Below are 26502 nucleotides of genomic sequence, written 5' to 3' on the forward strand. Positions count from 1 at the left end.
TGCTATTGAACAATATTTCAAAGCACAATGAGTTTTATGGTGCTAATTGTACATATGTATCGGTTACAGCTTAAATTCCTTTGTCAGTGGTACATATTGGCTTTAAAACTCAGATCCACAAGGTACAGAGTCCAGAAAAGCCAACACACCTTTGTGAAAGCACGAACAGGCAGTAAACCTTCATTCTCATAGCCACTTCACATATCACACATTTAAATCAGCCAACACAGCTAACATATAACCAGCAAGTAACTCGTTGGTGCTCACTGTCACTTTTCAATATACTGAGGATGTCTTCTCTTCCAGCAATAAAGCCTAAATGGATATTTAGTGATGAGGAGTGTGAATATAATTCAAGACATGAAAAAGATGGTCTTTTAACAAATCCAGAGTGAAGCCATATTATCTATTTTTGCCTTTTGGGAGGAAAAAAAGTTGAATTTGAAACGTTTGTGTTTTCATTTTTCCCTTTTTTTTTAATTTAGAATAAAACTTGTCATTGATTTTACACTGCACAAGTCAAAGGGGTAAATAATTCCCTGATGATTTAGAGAAATATTAGTATCTATTTCAGATCATCCCCATACCAATTTGAAGTAATTATCTATACAACTTAAATGTAGTCAATGATTGTTTATTTCTCTTTAGCTTGGATGTATAACTTAAGTGGGAAGTATATCTTGAGATGGATAGAAAAAGAATATTCCAAGTACTTCTTTACATTTTAGCAGAAGCAGTGACTTAAGTGGAGCAGTCATTAATTCTGTTAAAGACACCAATTCTAGGACAGCTCCTCTGAGTGATTCTGATTCAAAAAGAATGGGGAAGGGTCCAGGAATCTCTATTTTTAACACTCATTCTGGTGATTCTTATGATCTGATACATCAGGAACATGAGTCATCTCTTGTTTTTGCTACCCAACATTTCTTCCTTCTTCTGATAAGAGCACCTCGGTTTTCTTTTGAGAAAGTACTGTTTCCCAACTCTCAGATCCTGTGGGTGGTTGGGGCTGATTCTACTACCAGCATTATAGGGGCTGTAGGTCGCAGGCCTGTTCAATCATTGTAATCAAACATTCAATACTTCTGCTCACACTGACTGGTTCAGAGATAGTGTGAAACTCAATCCTGGAATGTTGAAACCATTGGAAAGAGGAACTCTCTCTCTTCTGGGTTTAGGAAACTATCCACCTGAAAAAGAAGCTAACACAGAGATGGAATAAGTGGAAAAAGAAGAAAAAGAAAGAGCATGAATCTAAATGACCCTGTTCAGATTCCTAGATCCAGGTGACTTTTTAGTTGTTCATTTTCAGGAAGAATACAACCCATAATGACAACAATAAAATAAATAAGATGGAAAAATAACTCAAAGTTTACAAATCTGGATAGAAATGTAAGACTTAAGCTGTATGACCCACTAATAACTGTTTTCTGAGAGTTTATTAAGTGAACCTTAGGAAACTATGGTGATCAGCTATACAGAATAAGGTGTATTGTAATTTTTATAGTGTTTTTTCAAACTTTATAAATAATTGCATTTAATATTAAATGACTTATTATCTTGACCTAAAATGGCATATTTCAGGTATAACTTTTAACTATGTTAAAAATATATATGTACCTAATAACGGAGCCCCTGAATGCATGAAGCAAAACAGAATTGAAGATGACAATAATAATTAAAGAATTTAATACCCTACTTTAAATAATAGATAAAACAACTAGATGGAATATCAACAAGGAAACAAAAGACTCAACACTATAAACCAAGTAAACCTAATAGACATCTATAGAACATTCTATACAGCAAAAGAATACACATTCTTCTCAAGACCCATGGAACATTGTCTAGAATAGACCATACGTTAGGCCATAAGACAAGTCTAAATAAATTTAAAAGGATTGAAATAATACAAAGTATAATCTCTAACCACAATGGATTAAAATTAGAAATCGATAATAGAAGGAAATTTGGGAAATTCACAAATATATGGAAATTGAACAACACACTCCTATATGATCAATAGGTTAAAGACTAAATGAAAAGCAAAATTAAATACTTTAAGATGAACGAAAATGAAAACAATGTACTAAAATTTATGAAATGCAGCTGAAGTAGTGCTTTGAGAGAAACTTATAGCAATAAATGCCCATTGAAAAAGAAAAATCTCGAATTAGTAATCTAACTTTCCACCTTAAGAAACTAGAAAAAGAAGATAAAACTAAATGCAAAGAAAACAGAAAGAGGGAAGTCATAATGATTAGGTCAAAAATAAATGAAATAGAGAATAGGAAAACAAAATCAATGAAAGTTGGTTCTTTGAAAACATCACCAAAATTGACAAACCTTTAGCTCAACTACCAAGAATAGAGAGAGAAGACTCAAATGATGAAAATAAGTAATATTTTAAAATAAGTAATAAGCTTCTGATCTAACAGAAATAAGAAAGACTGTAAGGGAGTATTGTGTATATCAACAAATTAGATAACCCAGTTGAAATGGACCAATACCTGGAAGGATACAAACTGCCAAAGTTGACTCAAGAAGAAATAGAAAATCTGATTAGGCCTATAACAAAGGAAGAGATTAAATTAATAATAAATAAAAACATCTCACAAAGATAAGCTCATGCTCAGATGGCTTCACTGGTGAGTTCTGCCAAACATTAAGAAGAATTATCACCAGTCTTTCACAAACTTAAAAAAATGGAAAAGGAGGAAACACTTCCAAACTCATTCTATGAGGTCAATATTATGCTACTACCAATACTAGACAAAGACATCATGAGAAAACAAAAAATTTCTCAACAAAATACCAGCAAACCAAATCCAGCAACGTATAAAAAAGAGTATACACCACAACCAACTGGAATGTATCCCAGTAAAGTCAGCTTGGTTCAACATATGAAAATCAATATAATACACCAAATTAATAGAATAAAGGACAAAATCACATGATTATCTCAAATGATGCAGAAAAAGTATTTGGCAAAATTCAACACTTTCAGGATAAAACTAAGAATAGAAGGGAACTTCCCCAACCTGATAAGGGACATCTATGAAAACCCCATAGCGAACATTATACTTAGTGGTGAAATTATTCTGCAGAGCTCAATTTCCTCACAGAATACGTTGAAAATGCTGCAAGCCCTATAGTTTTCTAGGTCAAGAGTTTGGATTTTATTCTGATTTTAACAAAAAGTTATGAGAGGAATTTCAAGCAAGAGAGGGTCATGATTTGATTTTTATTTTTAAAAAGGTCTCTGGGTACCACATACCCATCCATTGAGATTCCATTTGTACTGGGGGTGGGGAATTGGAGGGAACCCTGCTATCCTTAGCTGACTAGGAAGAGAATCTCCAGTGGCTCAGACTACAAGGTAGTAGTGGAAACAGAAAAGTAGACGTTTTCAGAATGCTTTTAGAGGCAAGGTCAGCAGGACTTACTAAGGGTTTAGATGTAAGCATGAATAAGGAAGAGGAATTAATGTCGACTGCTAGGTTTTTGGCTTAAGCAACCAGATGGATGAGAGAAAAATCCATAAAGGCTGGACTTGGGAATGACAAACAGAAGTTCTATTTTGGGCACATTAAATTAGAGATCCCTGTACTATTTAAAGTCAATGTGAAGATGTCAAATAGGGACCTGGATATCTAGTTTGGAGCTCAGAGGAGACGTTAGAGCCCTGGAGGTATCATACCTGCCGCATTCAGGCAGAGGAGAAGATAAAGCCCATGAGGCAGACTAACCAGCAGCAGCCAGTGAAATAGAAGGGAACCAGGAGAGTATGGTGCAGTGGACTTCAAGAAAAGGAACTGTTTCAAGACAGAAGATGAGTTAAGTTCTAGGGATCTGCTCTGCAACGTTGTGCCTACAGATAATAATTCTATATTGTACACTTGAAAATCTTTTAAGAAAGTGTATTTCATGTTAAGTGTTCTACCAGAGTTAAAAAATTGATAAATATTTTTTAAAAGAAAGAAGAGGTGATCAACTTTCTTGAATACTGCTGAGAAGCTAAGCAAGAAAGGAACGACAGGGGCAATGGAATTTCAGGGACCGATGTTCGATTGAGGTAGGTTAGGAGAGAATGTGAATTGAAAAAGGAAGGACAGGAACTCTAGATAACTCTTTGAAGATGGTTTTTATGAGGAGGAACAGAGAAAAGGAACAACAATTCAAAGGACATATGGATCTGAGAGACTGGGGATAATTATAGAAACAAGTCACTGGGAAAGAGCGGGAACACAGTGGAGGCCCTGATCAGATTGTCTTCTGACCTGGGCCAAGCCACGTCATCTGTAGTAATGAGAAGGAGGTTGAAGAGGAGGAGTAGTGATGTGAATAGGCTGGTAGTTTTCATGGGGGAAGGTGATGGAGTTCTTGTCTAATTGCTGCTACTTTCCTGATAAGTATAAAATAATCTGCTTGTAGTAAGCAATGAGAGTAGGGGAAAAACTGAGTAATAGGAGTTTCAAAGGCGAGTGAAATGATCACTTGGGGACTGCTGTGGTCTTCCTAAGATGTGTGTGTTGAAGCCCTAATTCCCAATGTGTTGTATCTAGAGATAGAGTCTTTAGGAGGTAATAAGGGTTAAATGAAGCCATAAAGGTGGGGCCCTACCCTGATAGGACTGTGGCCTTAGAAGAAGGAGAGAACGAGGGAGTGAGGGAGAGAGCGAGGGGAAGGAGAAGATGGAGAGAAATACCTCTGTATTGTGAAAACACAGCCATCTGCAAGCCACGAAGAGGGTCCTTACCAGAAAGTGGAATTGGACAGCACTGATGATCTTGGACTACCCTACCTATGAAACTGTGTGGAATAAATTTCTGCTGTTTAATAAGTCACCCAGTCTATGGTATTTTGTTATGGCAGCTTGAGCAGACTAAGATAGGTAAGAAGGATGGTGAAAATATTATAGTTTAGTAAGATTCCAGACATGTTGGGTGCCCACCTGAGATTTGTAGCTGTGGAACTTAAAGAGAAACCAGGACATGTGTAATGTGTTTTGTTTTGTTTTGTTTTGTTTTGTTTTGTTTTGTTTTGTTTTGTTTCTGAGTCCCTTCAGCTGCTCAGATGTGGGCTCAAGGTGAACAGACAGGTAGATTTAACCCAGGTTATGACTTTGGAGGCAAGTCTAGCCAAGAGAAGTAGATAGAGTATGAAGGGTATACACAAAAGAGAAAAGGCAAAAATATTGATGATGGCAACTTTAAAAATAAGTTTCTCTGTCTCCTATCATATATAAAGATGAGCTTTCTTAAGAAAGATTAGGGTAGATAGTCTTTAACCATCTTTGCAGTAAAGTGTATAAATTTTTGAACCAATTATTGTATCATTGTCAGGCAATACTGCTACAACTGGTAGTGCATTACTTTTAAATAATCATTGATGCAATCCATATGTATTTTGCCCTGCAGACTTTCAAATAGACTGGAGGTCTAGGTAGGCAAAAATCGGGTGAATACATATTTGTTCAAGAAACTCTTTCAGATGGTAACTCTACCTGTCTTCACTCATTAGATTTATTTCTAAGGCTATTTTCTCTTCAGAGATTAATATTTTTGGTCTCGGACTGGTATCAATATGCATAAGAAGTGAAATTTTACAGATGAAATTTTGTCTTGGACATTAAACTATGTCCAGTCTTCTTTCCTGTCCAAATTTTTAACTAAAATGTTGAAAATGAAAACCATTTCTAGGCTCCATAAATGCCCTAATTCGAAATTCTTCCTGAATTGTGAAGTGGAAAGTTAAATCGTTTTTGTTGGAAAACTCCCTGTTCAGTGGGTCCAGATCAGCACTCAGATGATGTCAGCAAATGTTACATTTTTTTCCAATTATGAAATGAATTATGGGGCGCTAGCTAACCACAGTCAGTCATTAAATAAAGCTATTTTGGCTGATACATTGTTGTCCTGCCAGAAAACACAGGTGTTTTGTTTTTAAAGAATTTTTAAAACATTGCTTTAAGAAAAGATTGCATTAACAATCCTTCAGCACAAGCAGTATAGGAGCATAAACGAGAAGGTGCTATTTGTAGAGAATTTGTGTGGCAAGGGTAGAGATTGTATTTTCATATATGAAATAAAGAGTTACTTTATGCCCAAGGAATTGAAACATTTGGGTTATGATGTATGAAGACAGTGATATATGACCATGCATATTTAACCACATCTATGCACAGAGTCTTAAAAGTTGACTGAAAGGCACCTTATAAACATGAATTGTTATTATTATCAAGAATAAACTTGCTTGGATTGGGATTTTCAAAGAATATTTGTTCGTTTGTTCTATGATAATTTTCAAGGGTTTCAAATCATAGTCTCAAAATGATGGTGTGTATGTCAGTATCAAATATGTACTAGTTAATAGTAGAACTAGAGCTGTATTTTCATTTGGAGGTAGTTCCTTGAAAGACGAATGAGCATAAAATTTTTTAACTGGCCCAAAAGTCATAATGACAATTTTTAATCATTTTGTATTTTTAGTAATATCTTGACACTTATCTCTTTTTCTCTCCTTTTCAATCTACTGTCTTATAATTTACATATCTCTAAATCATTTCTAAATGAAGCAGCTGCTTTCAGTTGATTCATCTAAGGAATTTGATTATCTCATCCAAACCATGACATCTTGAATCATGCATTAATGGCATGCTTATGGAATGAAGCACTTTTCTGTTTCAAAATGACCTTTTTTCTCTGTGTGTGCAAGAGAGTGTAAATGTCACATATCTGTAATCCTCAGAACTCAAACACTAGTGCAAAAATCAACTTCTCACCTGAGTTAAAACTATGTTTAAAAAGAACAGTGACCTATTGACAAGCATACCTTAGTTTGAAGAGTAAATCTGGGGGCTTACATGTTGAAAATGGCATTTTAAATGTAATCTAAAGTTGATTCCCAAGACCTAAATTGCCAGGTTTCATTCCAGAGTTCCTAAATGCTTTTACTGCAGACTTTTTAAAGATTCTCTCTTCAAAATAATTATGGATATCTCATTTTTGAATGCTGATATATACCAAGATCATTCTTCAAATTCTCTCAATATTTTAATCAATACCACATTCAGAATTTCACTGATTATTCACAAATGTGTAGAATTCACTTGGGGTACAAAAACATTTTTTAAAAATAATGAATGGACTTAAATTATTTATGAAATAACTATTGCCCATACAAAATTGAATGATTCTGTAATAGTGTGGTAGAGAGAACTATGAGTTAGCTATTGTTCAACTAAGTGTTAGGGAACAATTTGTAAAATGAGATAGTTCAGATCCATGACCAGATTGTATACAATGGTGACATGATTAAAAAGAAATCAATGGAGGGGGAGGTTAGAGCTCAGTGGTAGAGTGTGTGCTTAGCATGCACAAGGTCCTGGGTTCAATCCCCAGTACCTCTATTAAAAATAAATAAACCTAATTACCTCATCCCACAAAAAAAATTAAAAATAAAATTTAAAAATAAAATAAAAAAAGGAATCTGTGACCATATAACTCTTCTACATCATTTGGTTTTTCGAGTTGAAATGTGATAAATCCCATTATCAAGCATAATTGGGGAACATGTTCTGCTTATTCAAAGGTTCAAGTTAAATAAATGGTTTAAAATTTTTATATAGAAATATATAAATACATCATAGGTTGTAATGTATATATACACACACTTGCATATCAACTTTCAAAGAATTTCTCTGCCTAGGTGAGCCACTAAAACTTATTTAACCACAAATAAGTGGTTACACACCATTGCCATCACATTCTAGAACTTAATTCCCATGTATGACAATGTTTCTAAGGAAAAAAGCTTGTATATTCTTGCCTGTGATACCTAGAACTTTGCTCCTACATAGAGGACTCTCCTTACTACCTGTTCCACTTGCCAACCCTGACCTGAAGCTGGCAATAGGGCCTGTATTCCCATAGTTTTTACCCAGTGATGTAGCCTTTGTGGCCTGATGATCCAGGTGAGGAGGTGCAGAGGCTGAGGGTAAACTCCAGAAGGCTGAAGAGCTGTGATGGAGTGACCAGCGGTCCGGCTTAAAATTCTAGGGAAATCTGGGGTGGGGGAGGATGGAATACTTAAGCTAAGTACCTGAAGATAAATTTTCAAACTGATAAATTAAAAGGTGAGATTATTCAGACAGCATAAAGGTCCCAGGTATTTGCAGAAACACATTTTCACACATTTACTTTATAACTCTTTAAATAATTAACACAGGAAGAAGTTAGCTAAAATGTTTTAACTGCTGATAATTTGCAAAAGTGAAAGTCTGCATACCTACTTTATTATTTTTCTTAATATAAAACGATTTATTGGCCATTGTTCACCAGTAATTATAATAAAGTAAACAATATACAGTTGGATAGCATTCTGATTACTGCAGTTACTGTTTTTCCAGGCTTCTGCTAAACTGGTAACCCAGAGACTGAAAAGATTATGTCTACATGTAAGGAATGAGTGGGGGGTAAAGAAAAAACATGCAGATCAATACTTCAGGTTTCAAAAGTTTGTTCACCCATTTATTCCAGCAGGTCCTAAATTGACAACATCTCTAACCAACTGATTAGATTTCCATGAGCAAAGTCTTACCCATTGACCTCTTAGTTAACACAGCACAGGGATTTCAACTTCTAGTAAAGAAAGGGTTCACTAGAAGGAACCTTTAAATGTCCATTTAGCTAAGTCTTGCGTGGCTAATTAAAACACACCAGAATTTTTTTAGTTTTCTCATCTGGGTGGGGAGGTTGTTGGTAGTGATAACATCTTCCTGTCAGGTGTTTGGCAAAGAAACTTACATTTATATGACTGTAGTTATATAGATTTTTTTGTACAGTTTAAGTTGTTTATATTTAAATTATCCAATTACAGAAGCATCTTCTTAACTTAAAAGTTAAGACTTCAGGACAATTTTCAATTTAACTTGAAGTGATGTATATCCTAAATTTCTCAGAGTGATAGCATCCCAGAAACACATGCTTATCCATGGTTGTAAAATGGCATTTTTGTCTTGGTAAATGTTTTAAGAAAAGAAAGAGAAAACAAAGAAGGAAAAGAAAACATACGTAGTTAATGTATACACACACACACACACACACACAAACAAACAAAAAACCAGAAAGATCCTTAGGCACATATGAGTTAAATACGAAATCTGATTAATGACTATAGAGATGTCCCCCATTTTAGAAAAGCTGTTCTCTAATGCAGAGGAAATCATGTATCATGGTGTCAAATGTTCTTTTCTGATAAAGGAAGCAATGAAGAAAGCTTTATTTATTTGTTCAATATAACCAGTACTGTAGACTCAAAACAAAAACAAAACAAAAACAAAACCAAAAACCCCAGCTCCTGCACTGCTACTTCAAAACGAACATATCAAACTTGATTTTCATTAGAATCTAGAGCTTTCTTCACGCTAATAAACCAAAACACCAAGACCAGACTTTATTATATGCATCAGATTATATATGTATATACTCTATGGTGATTCACACAATTGTTGAGCTTCATCTTCTGGTCAAGAATGCTAAGTTAGTCTCTCTTCATAAAAAGCAATTACAATTTGAGAACACTTCATATTTGTCTCCTTTGCCAGCGCCAAGCCTGCCTGATGCGACTCTTTCCATTTCATGAGAAACACCCGTTCTCCCCTGCTGTCCGTGGCCCCAGGTGTTTGTTCACGATGGGGTCCTCTGGCAAAGCCTCTTGGTTTGTCAGCAGCATCTCTTCTTCTTTGATTTGCTCTCATCAGATTCATTGCCAGATAAAGATTTTATTTTTGTACCGCCTTTTTTCTTTACTAGCTGTTTGAGAATTAAGACGTCTCCAGGTTCTCAATATTCTCAGCACCTGTACTCCCTTCCACTTGCGGGAACACTCTACCTTCCTCTTCACTGCCTGTCTGTTTTTTGCTTCTTCCACCGCCAGTTCTTCTGGCTCTGCCTCTCCTATTTTCCTCTTTCCATCCTGCATCCTGTTTTTTCCCCACGTTTGGCAATGCAGTTTTCTTGGAGGCCATTTTTATTGCCAACTTGAAGAGGTATTATTCCCAGCCTTTAAGCTGCCCCCGGGTGTGCCACGTCTCTGGCCCTGCACACCTCAAGTGCCAGCTCCCTTTTATTTTTAATTTTCATGTTTCAGGCTGTGGGTACAGTCCCAACATCCTGGCAGAGTGGGGTGTAAGGGCTCCCCCGAGCCTTACTGACATCTCTCCCTCAGACCCCAGCCCCACCCCATCCCGGCACAGCACTCCTCAGTGCAGACAGCATCCCTCTGTGCGCCTCTCCACAGGGCAGAAGAAGCAAAGTGGAAGTCTCACAGGGCAGATGTGCCTCAGGTGTGGGGGCCGGTAATAAAGACACATCTTGTGCATGAGAGTTCTCCCAGCTCCTCCCCATCTTGGGCCCTTACTTTCACAAGCCTCCCTCCTTTGCCCCCACCCCCAAGCCTAGCACTCTTCTTTTTGACGCAAGGAAGAGAGAAGTCAAAATGCATAAGACTCACCATTGATAGGATAAAAGACTGAAGAATTATGTGCATTTCCCAGGAACACCTATGTACAGCTGCTCCCCCTTTCTCAGCAGGACATTCTTGGTGAACATTTCCTGAAGGAGCTGTGCTGGGGGTGGCCCATGGTATTTATTCTCCCCTTGTTTTATCAAGGGACTGCTAACAGTGAAGCGATAAAGGTATGTGAACTCCTGAGTCTACATGAAACATATTTATAAGTAGGCGTTTCTGGGCTGTATCTCATCACAAGCTAACTGCAGGCTTGAGCTGGTCTAACTCCTTTTCTTTCCGGACCACCACCGTTGCACACCAAACACCCTCAGCATGGGGAGCAGGTTCCCGTGCAGGAAGGGTGGGAAGAGATGCTATGAGCCCCAGTTAGATTGATATATTTTCTAAAAATATTTGCACCAGTGAGTTCCCCATGTGGGAAAGAATCTTTTAAGAGAGCGAAGACTGGGTCTTTGTCTGCTTGTGAAAGTAATGGAAGATCAACTATAGAGAAGCCCCAAAAGCATAAGAAGGAAAATAAAAATCATCTGTCCTTCTACCTCACAGAGATACCTGAAGTTCCCATTTTGAAGCATTTTCTTTCAACCATGAGAGACAAGAGAATTACCACAATTGGGATCACAATAAATTTATATGCATTTTGTGTGTCTTTATTTTTTCATTTAACACTGCATCATTTATTTGACATTCAACAAATGTTTATGGACCATTATAAATCAGAACTGTGCTTGTCTCTCAATATCATGAGTATTTTCTGATGATGTTAAATACTCTTCAAAAACATTTTTAAAAGGTGGTGTTCAAAAAATGTAACTGTTACACAACATAACTAAATCATCCTCCAATTTTTGAACATACGCATTATTTCTTTTGTTGTAATGGCTGTATTAGAGAATAATAAACTGCACATATTTAAAGTGTTCAGTTGCTGAGTTATGACCTATGACTGTACCTGTGAAACATGATCACAGTCAAGATAATGAACATGTGCATCACCCATGGGAGTTTTCTTGTGCTCTTTTGTAATCTCTCCCTCCTGCGCTTCCATAACCCCACCCCCATCTCCTGGTAACTTCTGTTCTATTTTCTGTCACCATAGATTCATTTGGATTTTCTAGACCATTTCATGAATGGAACAATACATGATGTACTCCCTTTTGTCTGACTTCTTTCACTCAGCATCATGATTATGAGATTGATCTGTGTGGCCATGAAATCAGTAGTTCACTTTTAGTGCTGAGTAGTCTTCCTTTATATGGATATACCACCATTTATCTATCCATTCACCTGTTGACAGGCATTTTTGTTATTTCCGTTTTTTGACTGTTACAGATACAACTGCTATGAACATTGTGCGTGTCTTTGTATAGCCATATATTCCTTTTTCTCTTGAATAGTTTATACAAAGACACAAATGATTTTGATTCTGGAGATAAAAAGTTCTGGTCATATGACATGAATGTGTGTGTTTCCAAGAAACTGCCAAGCTGTTTTCCAAAGTGGTTGAACTATTTTCATTCCCATGAGCCATTCATAAGAGTTCCAGTTGCTCTACATCCTTGCCAACACCTGATATGTTCCTTTTTTTTTTAAGATATTCTAACAGGTATATAGTGGTATCTCATTGTGGTTTTATTTTACATCCCTAATGACTAATAATTTTAAGCATCTTTTCATATCCTTGCTCAATCTGGTTGGTATATTTCTCAAATCTTCAATCAGGTTTAACCTAAAGTGATGATTCTCAGTCACAGATGAGTACTTCAAAATGCTTGTTCTTAAAAAATTCTTTCTTTAACGATACATTTCTGCCTGTTTGTCTCATTCCAATTCAAAGCACTCAAGATCGCCTCAGAAATAAAAGATTAATTGTATTAATAGATGGTTAACAGATGATGATGATGATGATGATGATGATGATTTAAAAGTCAATTCTGACACGGGTCTTTGATCACTTCTAGCTCTTTTCCTCCAGCCTTTTCTCCCTCAAACTTTCTACCCCACCCTGTTTCACCCGCATCCCATTCTACTTTCTCTCAGCACATGATCTACCTCTTATGTCATCAAGAAAACAATCTATCAGTTGTGATTTCTACTGCCTTCTTTTCCCCAGTTTACAGACACATCTACGTCTTCACCTATGCTCTACCCCTCTGCCTTGTATAAAAAGAAACACATAGTCCTCTTCTTATCTGAGGCTAGCACTGCCTCCTTGATGCTGCATCTTTCTCCTCTAAATCTGTAGACATCTAGTATCTATCTCTTTCCTGTATCTTCAGTTCTTGTCTAACCAATGACTCCTTTCTTTCTGCATCCAAACCTGTTTAAGATTCTTACAGCTTAAGATCAAAATCTCTCTCCATTTTGTGTTTTTCTTCAGATAAAGCATTCCTTCCCTTCTGAGCCAACCTCCTAGAAATCACAGATTACCCCTCTCCCTCTTCCTCATCTCCCATTCATTGATTTTTCACTGTTTAGTAGAACATTGTGCTAGAAGGAATATCCTTCCTTTATGGATGAAGAAACAGGGACCAAGAAAAGAGAAATAACATGCCTCTAATGGTCCAGCATATTTATGGCAAAGTTGTGTCCCCTAATGCCAATTAAAGTATCATTTTCACTATTTTTCAATGCTTTTCTTTTTCAACATTTCCAACACTGATCAATGGTCTGCAAGATTAAGTTTTAACGGGTTAATTTTGGAGTCACTGGGAAATGGAGGATTTTACACAATGCAAGCAAAAGCAAAGAACAACCAGATAAATCGTTTCAAATAATTATTCGTTCTCTCCTAGGCTAGGAGGGAACAGGGTTCCCTCAAGGGTTTAGTAAATGATACAAGACAATTCAGTTCAATTTTTTTTATATTTCTGCTGAGCCTGAATGGGGAGACTTTCAGTTACTAACTAGATTCAAAGCCATTTTTCATATGTACTAAATAAGTTTATGACTTGTCTCATTTCAAGTATATTTTGGGCTTCCCACAAAGATTTCCAAATAAGTACTATTTCTTAACTGAGTTAACATAGCCATCAGTATGTGAGGCCCTCCTGCTTAACCAAGTGGAAAGTAAATCTATTTCAGCTAGACCTGTTTTATTACCATTTCCCACTGCCTTATTTTGGAGCTTTCTAGCTACCCAGATATCAAGACAAGATTTGTAATGATTTGTGAGCTGCCGCAAATTAAGAAACTGGAAAAGCACCAGGGACAGTAACTTGGCAATGTCACAGGCGCTCATGTGCAATCTCGTATGTATTTGTCCCTTAGAGAGCCAAGCCTGAATTGCCATCAGTGCTGATGGGTAGGTCACCATCAGACTCCAAGTCAGATAGCAGTTTTTACAGATCTGACTACTGTTGCTCAACTGGGTGTCCATGGAAACTAAAAAAATTGGTTTGTTGCCTAGCGAAGTGGAAAGAAAACCAAGTCATTTGGTTACTATGTGGTTTCTATGGAGCTAAGGAAATTTTTTGGCAAATGATAAAAACAAGGATGGCTAAAGCTACATGATTCCCGTGGTCAATTCTTGATCTTATCAAGAAATATTCTCTATGTACGTTACTCAGAAATATGAAAATATTCTAAATGAAGAAGTACCAAGTTCTTGGGTTATTTGCTTCTTGGTTAGATTAGAAATAGATTCTTGAAAGAGTGACCAATATATGCAATGAAATCTAATAGGTTGAAAAGTCTTTGGATTCATTATATACGGAAAATGTTTCTCATCCACAAATTCAACAGAGTTCCAAGTATTAAAGAAAAAGCTAGTATTTAATAAGGGCAGAGGAGACTGAAACACCTATTCATTAATCCTATGGAAATATTTGTGGGTTTAGGGAATTGGGTAAAAATAGCACCTTCCCAAGAATGTGTCCATCTGGGTGTGGACCATTATCTATCTGAGCAAGTAAATATGACATAACAGTAGACAGGAGATTTGTACCATAAAGTCCCTGGTAAACAGGGATGCTGAGGTGACAGCTTGGCATATGCTGGCATTTCACAGCATCTCTTGGCCTGCCGTCGGGTAGAAAACAACTCCTGGCAGATCCTCTTTCTCACTGAATGCTCAAAATTAGCCAGGCCAAGAAAGGTGGTTTACATGAGCTAGACCGAAGAATTGGCCTGACCTCAGCTGTTCACTGTTTAGGATAATTAATGCTGCTTTTAGCTTGTCTTAGACTACTTAGAAGAAATACCTATACAAATTCAACTTCAGACAGGAAAAATCAAAATTGGTTTTGTCCATGAGTCACAAGCTAAAATGCCCACAGAGGCCAAGTAGAGAGGGGAAATCAATGTATGGAACTAAGTAGAAGCAAAACAGTAGCACTATTGTGATGATAAACACCTCTGACACACAGGCTCAGGGTTGGGAAGTAACAGGGAGAAATGACAGCGGTAGCAAAGGGAGGAACATTTCTTCCTGAAAGGGAACAGTCACTGCTCCACTCTAGTTGTTTGATCCCGTGTCTTCAGATATTTCAAAGGAAGTGAGGTTTCGTTTGCCTATATCTTGCTGGAGTTCCCACAAAGATCTATTTATTTAAGGAGAGAATAGTAAAAGGTGTGGATACGACCACTATAACAAATCATTAAAGCTGCTGTGTAATTTTGTACAAATCACAAATTTGTATGAAAAGTGTAATTTTGTACAGATGTATACACTGCTGAAAATACGTATATATGTCTGTAGGCATACAAAAGCACACACACTCGGTACATGGCCAAGAGAGAAAGGAAAGCTGACTTGGTTAATACACGAAGTAGTGAAGCATGGGCTCTAAGTCCAGTGGAGGAGGGGGAGGATGTTTGCCTGCTTCACCTTCTTCCTTTATGCTCCTGGACCATCTCCTATGTGTGTCTTTGGCTTTGTGTTAGGGCTTTAAGTCCTCAAGAGGGCACAGGGAAGGAGCACGTGGGGTGATTGCTCACTTCTTGTCTGCCTATAGAAGAGGTATTTCATTATTAGCCATCCCACATCAGTCATATTATTTTTCAACCCGAAATCTTCCCTGGTTTCCCATTACCTACGAAGTAGAGTCCCAGCTCATTGGTCCAGGCCTCCCGAGCTCCCCATGTGGGCTCCTCTCCATATGCACCTGCAGCTTTCACCCCACCCTCCTCCTCACAGTCCCTTGGAGCCCACTGCCATATTGTCCTCTTCTCCCTCTGTGTAGTGTTTTTTCTCTGTGCCTCTCATCAAACCCATACTTATCCTTTAAAGATCCACTTAAAATCCCACCTTTTGTATGAATTCCTCCTAGACCAGACCGGTCCAAGGTGATTTCTCCCTCCTCTAAATTTCGCATGGAATCATAACAACAATGATGATTCTAGCCAGCATGTGCTGGGCTTTGTGCTAAATGCCTTATTTGCCTTGTTTCATTTATTCCTAGTCCCTGACTCCATTATGAAACAGATATTATTATTATTCAGCACCCCCCCCCCATTTAACAGGTAAGGATTCTAGAAACCAGAGAAAAGAAAAGTAGATCTCTTTCCTGGTAGGAAAATAACAGGGAAGATCTCATTGGGCAACTTGGGTTGTTTGCTGATCCCTGAGCCAGTTACTGTGGTCCAGGATTTGAGTCACATACTGATGCTCTGGGGGTAGGGTGAGCCAAACTTCAAATCATACTGACCAATATCAGAGGGGAGGGGTGTTCCCAAAGGTTCTCATCTCATATGAGAAAGGATGCTGGGAAGGCAAGAAAAAAATACTCACTTTCCTTACCTGGAGAATTGTTAGCTTCTGCTGTAATATTATCCTAGCCCCTGGCTTTCTTTCCTTAAATAAAGCAAGACTTCTAGTCAAGATGATGCAGGGAGTCCATGCTTTAATATAATCCTTCTGTTTCAAAAAAAAAAAAGGAACGATAAGATAGGAAAAAATGAATATAAATATAAACACCTTTGTAGACCAAAAACAACAAAAGATGTAAAGATCTGAGCATAGCTGACGTTGGTGGACATATGACAGTTTCAGTATGTAAAGTTAAGAGTAAGTTGGGTTCTCTCCTCACTTCCCACTCCATTCTTAATCCTCTGAATTATCAGCCTCTGATTGTAAGACCTATGCCCTGTGAAAGAGGACTGGAAAAAACTTACTAACAACTTAGGGCTATGCCTTTAACAAGTTGAAACTCTACAGACCAATTACAGCTTCCTGATGAAGTCTCTGGCTGGCTCACTAACTGGATATGGAATATCCCCAGTATCACCTTTTAGGGTGAGTCCTCAAAATACAATTATAAATTTTGATTCTGGATAGAGGTACATGATGAGCCAGGTGAAGCCACCACCAAACTGTTGGATAGGTTGTGAGCACAATATCTCCAACTGAAAATGAGCCTACACACTGAAATTACAAAATAGTTGAGGAAATATAATTCTAGGAATGACTAAATAATTAGACCATTAATTTACTCCAGATGAAAATAATTTATGAAATAGTCTGATGAAAACTTAAGTAAATTTAAAATGTTCAAACAAAAAACAGTGGTTTCCTTTAAAAAAAAGAGCAAGAAATGATGAAATAAAAATAGACATAGAGAGTTAGGACTGAACACAGTTTAAGAGAGAAATAGAACCACACACAATGAGATTCTTTTTAACACCCAATGAACATGACTAAAATCAAAAAGTCAGATAAGTGTTGGCAAGGTCATGGAGAAATTGGTGGCTTTGTACACTGCTGGTGGTAAGGTGAAATGGTGCAACACTTTGGAGAATAGTATGGCACTTGCTCAAACAATGAAACATAGAGTTACCATTTGAGCCAGTAATTCTGCTCCTAGGACTGTACCTAAGAGAAATGAAAACATATGTCCACACAGAAACTTGTACAAGAATGTTTACAGCAGCATTGTTCATACTAGCCAAAAAGTGGAACCAACCCAAACGTTCATCAGCTGATGAATAGATAAACAAAATGTGGAATACCCATGCAATGGGATATTATTTGGCCATAAAAGGGAATGAAGTACTGATTGATACATGCTACAACATGGATGTGTCTTAAAAACATTATACTAAGTGAAAAAAGCCAGTCACAAGAGACCACATTTTGTATGATTCTGCTCATATATGAAAGTCTAGGCTAGAGAAATCCATGGAGACGGAAAGTAAATTAGTGTTTGCTTACATCTGGTGGAGGGGGCAGAGGGAAGATGGAGGTATCAAATGGTGATCACTAAAGGGTCCAGGGTTTCTTTTGGAGCTGATTAAAATGTTCTAAAATTGTGGTGATGGTTGCACATATCTGTGAATATACTAAAATCACTGAATTTTACATTTTAAATTGGGGAATAGTATGATATATGAATTATACTTCTTAATGAAGCTGGTAAAAATATTTCTTAAAAGTTAAACCCCTGTAAAATTTTCTTAGAAATTTTTAATGTGGAACTTTTACTTCAATGAAAATTTTAAGTGTAATATAAATATTTGATGAGATTATCTAGGTAATCAGCCACCACCAGATAATATTAGTGCCCATGCTCTGTTCATGTTTACAGCCTCATTCTCACCACATGAAAAGCCAACAGGCCTCGAGGCTAATCGCACAGATTGGAGGTTCAGAGCCATGTAAGTAGAGAAAAGTGGCGGGAAAACCCACCCATCACACGGTGTCTGGTAATAAAGGAGAATGAGACTCAAAGAACTGATCCACAGCAATCAGGACCACCTTAAAAACACTGGTTATACCGTGGGTCCTGGTTTGTTCTTACTGTCTTGTATGGTATTAGCAGAAAGAGTAATAGCAAACCCACAGTGAAGGATTTGTTATAAAACAACTTTTTAAACTTTTTAGTATTGTTTTAGGAGTGCATTATTCAGATGATTGGTCACTATTAGAAACAAGACCACTGATTAAGGGGAAAACTAATGTTGGTCAATCCATGATTTATCATGCTTAAAATCAGTTTAAAGTATTTTTTCGCATATCTAACCCAAAGTTCAAACAAGACCATCCATCACATCAAGCATATGTTGTTCATCTGAATTACATTGTTTTGCCATTATATTTGTATTAGATTCCTAAATTTGTCTTTATTTTCATCAGAGCTCTAAGTATTATAAGTGTAAATCTTGTTTTATCACTATACATATTAAATAAATATAGAATTAAAAATAGTTGACCTCAGCGTTAGAAGCCTATGTAAATTATTTTCCTCTAAAAAGGTCCTGTGCATTTCTTTGTTGTAAGGATTCAGTGAGACCATTTGGAAAGTGCTCAGGCAAGCAATGCAGATTTTAGACTTGGGCAAATAACTAATGATCAAAATGCTCATGATCAGAAACTGTAGTGAAGCTGGACTTCAGAGAGGAGAGAACATAGTAAGCCTCCAGTGACTAGAATGTTTGAGGCTGCTGTGTTTTGTTTTGCTGGTTTTATTGCAGGAGGGGTTAATTAGGTTTATTTACTTATTTATTTATTTTTAACGGAGGTACTGGGGATTGAACCCATTACCTGTAGCCTGCTAAGCACGCACTCTACCACTGAGCTATACCCTCCCCCCGAGACTGCTGTTTTGAATAACCAGAAATTTATTTTTAAGTTTCAAGCCTCCTTGAAAATATTTTTAAGTGTATTGGTACAATTTTATCTTTATTTTATGATCTAGAATCTGACAGTACCTCAGGTTCATCTTTCAGTAATAAATTCTTTCTATAGATCCATAATTGTGGAAAACAAGAAAGAAATTACTTTTAAAATATAAGGTATAAGGATTTTTTAAAATGCAGTTTCTCTCTTTTTTCAGCAAGAGAAGCTTCTCTTGGTGGAATTCAGTCAATTTAAGTTTTACTGTGTACATGTTGCTGCTTTGATGTCAGATTGATAGGCCTAACTAGGGTGTGGAGGGGGACATATGAAGAGGAGGTGAATCGTCTGTCCCTATGCGCAAAGCAGCTGGGAAAGTTTGTATTCAATTTTATACACTTTCATTGAATGACTACTATGGATAGGAAACTGGGGGAGGAATCGGGAGACACATAAAGAGATGAGTGAGCTACTGTCACCAACTTCTTAGAAGTTTATAGCCAAAGAAGAAATCGAAACGTTGTAATCCTGCTGCTTCAGTGGACCTCAACACACAGTTGCAGTGATCAGCCCTAAGGCTGACAGAACATTTGAATGTTCTGTTGTTGGATGAGATTCCAACATCATCCATGGTGTTGGTGGCAGCTCTGTCTAGTGGGAGGTGATCCTGTAGACCAATCTAATTAACTGATTGATGTTAGACAGGGCCACTTCCTGAGGGCGCACCACAGAATCTGGGCAAAGCCCTGTCCTGCTAACCGTTTTTTAAAAGAGAATAAAAAGGTATTTTGCAAGTTTATCATATTTGCAGTTAAAAACAAACCAGAAAGGACAGCAAACACAGGATGAGAGAATCAGAAGCCAAAAAGCTGAAACATTTGGCTGAATTTAACAAGATGATTACAAAGGGGAAAATGTAAGTTCCTGCACTCTGGCCCATTAAAAAAAAATACAAAACACTGTGTACAAATACAGGATGGGAGAGGCATGGAACTGTGTGTGTGTGTGTGTGTGTGTGTGTGTGTTTTAAAGAGTCGGGCTTGAACTGGCTTGAACTGACAGCCATACAAAGAAGAAACACATGATTAATAAACAAAACTGTTTATCCTCATTATTATTCAAAGAAATTCAAATTAAAACAGTAATCCCTCAATCTACCAAACTGATAAAGATAGGAAGAATAGAAATTCTCAGTCTTGACAAGGATTTGAATAAATAGTCATCCTTATGTACTTCATGTCAAAGTGTGAATTGTTCAGTCCTTCTGCAACAGTTTGGCAATATGTATTGGAAATCAGAAAACCATGCAGACTTTTTATGCTAATAATTATACTATCAGAAAGTTTCTTAATTAAATAAAGAAGACATTAAATGTTTAGCTACTGGAGCATTACTCATAACATTCATTTTTTTCCAGCTTTATTGAAATATTGACATATAACACGTAAATTTAAGGTGTACAAATTGATGACAATGCAATTGTGAAATGATTACCTCATTAAGATTAGTTAACGTATCCATTACCTTGTATAATTACCATTTTTTCTTTTTTGTGGTGATAATATTTAAGATTTACTCTCAACAACTTTCAAGTATATAGTCACCATGATGTACAGTAGATCCTCAGAATTTATTCATCTTATAACTGGAAGTTTGTATCCTTTGCCCAAGATTTTCCCACAACCATCATTCTACTCTCTATTTCTATGTGTTTGGCTTTTTCAGATTCAACATATAAGTGAAAACACGATATTTTTCTCTGACTTACCTCACCTAGCATAATGGTCTCAAGGTCCATCCATGTTGTCACAAAAGGCAGGATTTCCTTATTTTTTATGGCTTCTTTTTTCAATTTTCCATATCCATTCCTTCATCCCACATTTTCTTTATCCATTCATGCATTGATAGACAGTTAGGCTGTTTCCATGTCTTAGTTATTGTGAATAATGCTGCAGTGAACACAGGGGTGTAGATACCTCTTTGAGAGCCTGGTTTCATTTTTTTCAGACATACACCCACAAGTGGGATTGCTAGATCACATGGTAGTTATGTCTTTTTTAAGTTTTTGAGGAACCTCCATACTGTTTTTTAGAGTTCTCTACCTGTTTACATTCCCACCAATGGTATACAGAATACCCTTTTCCCCCTGTTCTTACCAACTCTTATCTCTTGTTTTTTTGGTTTTTGGTTTTTTTTTTGAAATCTGACAGATTTATAGAACACTGTATCCAACAATTGCAGAATATATATCATTTCCAATTAAACATAAAAGATTGTTAAATATTGTCCTTGTCTAAGCCACAAAATTAGTCTCAACAGATTTCAAAGGATGGGCGTCTGTGGCAATTATTAGCTAAATGTTTGCTAATTTGTATTATATTTTAGATTCCATATTTATATGATATCATATAATATTTGTCTTTCACTGTCTGACTTACTTCACTTAGTATAGTAGTCTCTAGGTCCATCCATGTTGCTGCAAATGGCAAGATTTCATTCTTTTTATGGCTGAGTAATATTCCATTGTATACATATACCACATCTTTATCCATTTGTCTGTCGATGACCTCTCTAATATTGCTTCCACATCTTAGCTATTGTACATAGTGCTACTATGAACATTGAGGTGCATGTATCTTTTCGAATTAGAGTTTTTGTCTTTTCCAGATTTATGCCCAGGAGTGGGATTGCTGGATCATATGCTATCTCTATCTTTAGTTTTTTAAGGAACCTCCATACTGTTTTACACAGCGGTTGCACCAATTTATATTGCCACCAACAGTATAGGAGGGTTCCTTTTTTTCCACACCCACTCCAGCATTTATTATTTGTTGACTTTTTAATGATGGGCATTCTGACCTGTGTGAAGTGACACCTCATTGTAGTTTTGATTTGTGTTTCTCCAGTAATTAACAATGTTGAGTATCTTTTCAAGTGCCTGTTGGCCATCTGGATGTCTTCTTTGGAGAAACGTCCATTCAGGTCTTCACTGATTTTTGATTGGGTTGTTTGTTGGGTTTTTTAAAAATATTTTTTGATATTTTGATATTATTTGATATTTTGATATTTTTGAATTGTATGAGCTAATTGTATAAATACTAGCCCCTTGTTAGTTGCATCATTTGCAAACATTTTCTCTCATTCTGTAGGTTATCTTTTATTTTTTGATGGTTTCCCTGTGCTAAAGCTTTTAAGTTTGATTAGGTCCCATTTGTTTATTTTTGCTTTTATTTCTTTTGCCTTGGGAGACTGATCTAAGAAAATATTAGTATGATTTATGTCTGAGAATGTTTTGCCTATGTTCTCTACCAGGCGTTTTGTGGTGTCATGTTTTATATTTAGGTCTTTAAATCATTTTGAGTTTATTTTTGTATATGAGGGAGATCTCTTTTTTTTATATAGTAAATATCATTGGGGTTTTGATTTGCATTTCCCTGATGTTTAGTGATGTTGAGCATCTTTTCATGTACCTGTTGGTCATTTGGTTGCCTTCTGTGGAAAAATATCTGTTTAGATCCTCTGCTCATAGTGTAATTGGGTTATTTGGGGTTTTTTTGCTATTAAGCTGTAAGAGTTCCTTACATATTTTAGGTATTAACCCCTTATCGGATAGATGCTTTGCCATTCCATAGGTTGCCTTTTCATTTTGTTGATATTTTCTTTTGCTGTGCAGAAGCTTTTTAGTGTGATATAGCCCTACCCTTTTGCTTTTGTTGCTTGTGCTTTTGGTGTATTTATCAAAAACTCATAGCCAAGAGCAATGTTAAAGAGCTTTTTCCCTATGATTCCTCCTAGGAATTTTACAGTCTTACATTTAAATCTTTAACATTTCAAGTTAATTTTTGTGAGTGGTGTAAGATAGAGGTCCAATTTCATTTTTTTGTATGGGTATATCTAGTTTTCCCAACACCATTTATTGATGAGATTATCACAGCATTGTTAATAATGGCAACACCTACACACATGTGTACACTGATATGCACACAAATGTCTCAAGTTAGGAATGGATGTATACATTGTGTTTTTGATATATGAAGCAATTTTAAAAGAATTTATAAAAATGAATTCATTAAAACTGGTGAAATGCAAATAAAATCTATAATTTAGTTAATAGTATTAAACTAATGTCAATTTTCTGATTTTGATAATGTACTAGTTAGGTAAGATATTAACATTGGGGGGAGCAAACTGAAGAGTACACAGGACCTCTCTAATATTTTTGCAACTTCTGAGTCAATAATAGTTTCAAAATAATAAGTAGAAAAAATAAACTTATTGAGATAGAAAGCTGTTCACAATATATCATTGACTGAAAAAAAGTGATAAATCAGAAGGTATAATTCATTTTTTTGTAGAACATACATGTAATTCGTGTACTTATGATGAAAATAGAATACCATTCTCTGAAGTCTTGTTTTATGGTTTACAAGCTACCTCATTTAAATCTCACAACAACTAATAAGGTAGATGCTGTTATTTCTTTTACCAGTGAAGAATGAGATTGGGAGAAATCATACAACTTCCCAAATGTTACACAGCCACCTAGTATTTCAAAGTTGATGCTCTTGTCTATGCTTCAGAACATTCACTATCTAATACCTTTATAGTCTGGAAAGGTACATACAAAAATGTTAACTATAGTTATCTCTGTGTTGTGAATATTGGTGACATTTTTTTTCTTTTTGCTTTTTGAATGTGTATCACTTGTATAGTTACAAATAATGTTTATTTTAAGACACTCAGTGTTTTAGTTGAAAGCAAGGTCAACATAAGTCCATAGGATAAAACAACTGTCAAAATAGCTAAGTTTGGCTATACTGATCAAGTATTTAAGTATTTAAAATAAGGAGGCTAGCGTAGTATTCAACAATGCAGAGATCAGATGTGATCTGGAATATAGAGCCACACTTTGATAAGTACACTGACATACAGACTAAAGGATGTTTAGAGAAAAGCAATCTGAATAGTGACAGAATCCAAAATCATATCACAATATGGGGACATCTAGGTTAGAAAGAAACAGACTTAGAGGGAACATGATAGCTATCTTAAAAATGTTAGTGTCGTCACTTAGAATAATAATCATAAACAGCTGCCATTTATTGAGTGCTCACTCTGTGCTAAGTGCATGCATCATCTCAATTAATCCTCACCACAACACTAAGGGAGATACGAATATTATCCTTCCTTTATAGATGAGGAAACTGAAGCTCAGAGAGGTCAGATTACTTGCCCAAAGTCACACACGCAATAATGGTAGAACCAGCTTTCAAACCCAGAATCTGTCTGTGCTTCACATAGGGCTGTCTCACATCCCAGCAAAGGAAAACGGGCTGGGCTTGTTTGTGTGGTTCCTAATGAGTAGAATTAGGACCACAGAAGAGAGATTCAGGGACAGAGATATCATCTCAGTACTCAGAAGGTTTATCTTGGAAAAATCGAAGCTGTCCCATATAAATGGGTTGCCTTGGAAGATAATAAATGTCCCTCTATGTATTTCATGTAGGTTCAGTGATACTCAGTGATATCCAAGGGATCTCAGACTTCAGTGCGCATGGGAATCGCCTGGGAGAGCTTCATAAAACAGATTCCTATGTCCACCCTTAGAGACTGAGTTTCAGGTGGCCAGGGGTGGTGGATTCGTGAATCCGCAGTTCTATCAGGCTCCCAGGCAATGCCAGTCCTGCTGGTCTAGTAACATACATCGAAATTTCTTCAAACTCCAATGTCCTATTACTTTTTGAAATCATACATGATAGATTGGATAAATTTTGTGTTCTTCACAACCTCTTTCATGCATTGCCAGCCATGGTGCCCCTAAGCCACACAACAAGGCTTGTTTGTTTGTTTTTCCGGTTCAAGCTGCCAGTCAGTAGAGGGTCCTACATCTTTTAAAGTAGACTTTCGTAGCTAGTTTTTTGTTTGTTTGTTTGATCTATTTTTATGTATAGTGGCTAACATTTGCAAATCTCAAACTCCCAATTTATCCCTTCACACTCCCTTTTCCCCCAGTAACCATAAGATTGTTTACTATGTCTACAAATCTGTTTCTGTTTTGTAGATGAGTTCATTAGTGTTCACTTCTTTCCTTCTTTTTTTTTCCGATTCCACATATGAATGATATCATATGTTATTTTTCTTTCTATTTCTGGCTTACTTCACTTAGAATAACAATCCACGTTGCTGCAAATGGCATTATTTTATTATTCTTTATGGCTAAGTAGTATTCCATTGTATGAATATACCACATATTCTTTATCCAGTCATATGTTGATGACCATTTAGGTTGTTTCTATGTCTTGGCTATTGTATATATTGCTGCTGTGAACATTAGGGTGTGTGTATCTTTTCAAATTAGAGTTCCCTCCAGATATATGCCAGGATTGGGATTGCTTGATCATATGGTAAGTCTATTTTTAGTTTTTTGAGGAATCTCTGTACTGTTTTCCATAATGGCTTCACCAAACTATATTCCCACCAACAGTGTTGGAGAGTTCTCTTTTCTCCACAGCCTCTCCAGAATTTATCATTTATGGATTTTTTAATGATGGCCATTCTGGCTGGTGTGAGGTGATACCTCATTGTAGTTTTAATTTGCATTTCTCTGATAATTAGTGATATTGAGCATTTTTTCATGTGCCTATTGGCCATTTGTATGTCTTCATTGGAGAATTGCTTGTTTAGGTTTTTGCCCATTTTTGGATTGGGTTTTTTTTTTATTAAGTTGTATGAGCTGTCTATATATTATGGAAATTAAGCCTTTGTCAGTCACATCATTTGCAAATATTTTCTTTCATTCCACAGGTTGTCATTTTGTTTTGCTTATGATTTCCTTTGCTGTGAAAAAGCTTACAAGTTTAATTAGGTCCCATTTGTTTATTTTTGCTTTTATTTCTATTGCCTGGGTAGACTGCCCTAGGAGAACATTGCTAAGATTTATGTCAGAGAATGTCTTGCCTATGTTTTCTTCTAGGTTTATCATGTCTTATAAAAGTCTTTAAGCCATTTTGAGTTTATTTTTGTGTGTGGTGTGAAGGAGTGTTCTAATTTCATTGATTTACATGCTGCTATGCAGTTTTCGCAGTACGACTTGCTGAAGAGACTTATCTTTTCTCCATTGTATATTCTTGCCTCCTTTGTCAAAAATTAATTGACTGTAAGTCTGTGGGTTTATTTCTGGGCTCTCTAGTCTGTTCCACTGATCCGTATGTGTGTTTATATGCCAGTACCATGCTGTTTTGATTACTGTAGCTCTGTAGTATTGTCTGAAGTCTAGGAGGGTTATTCCTCCAGCCTCATTCTTTCTCTTCAAAATTGCTATGGTAATTCTGGTTCTTTTGTGATTCCATATAAGTTTTAGTATTATTTGTTCTAATTCTGTGAAAAATGTCCTGGGTAATTTGATAGGGATCACATTA

The 26502-nt window shown here is 36.4% G+C and overlaps 1 pseudogene; it reads right to left on the reverse strand.

Moving 5' to 3' along the window:
* Positions 1 to 9490: 9490 nt before the first annotated feature.
* LOC116281266 (chromobox protein homolog 3 pseudogene) lies at positions 9491 to 10030 on the reverse strand (annotated as a pseudogene).
* Between the last annotated feature and the right edge of the window lie 16472 nt (positions 10031 to 26502).

The sequence above is a fragment of the Vicugna pacos genome, chromosome 7 (assembly GCF_048564905.1).
Source record: "Vicugna pacos chromosome 7, VicPac4, whole genome shotgun sequence".
In the NCBI taxonomy this organism is placed as follows: domain Eukaryota; kingdom Metazoa; phylum Chordata; class Mammalia; order Artiodactyla; family Camelidae; genus Vicugna; species Vicugna pacos.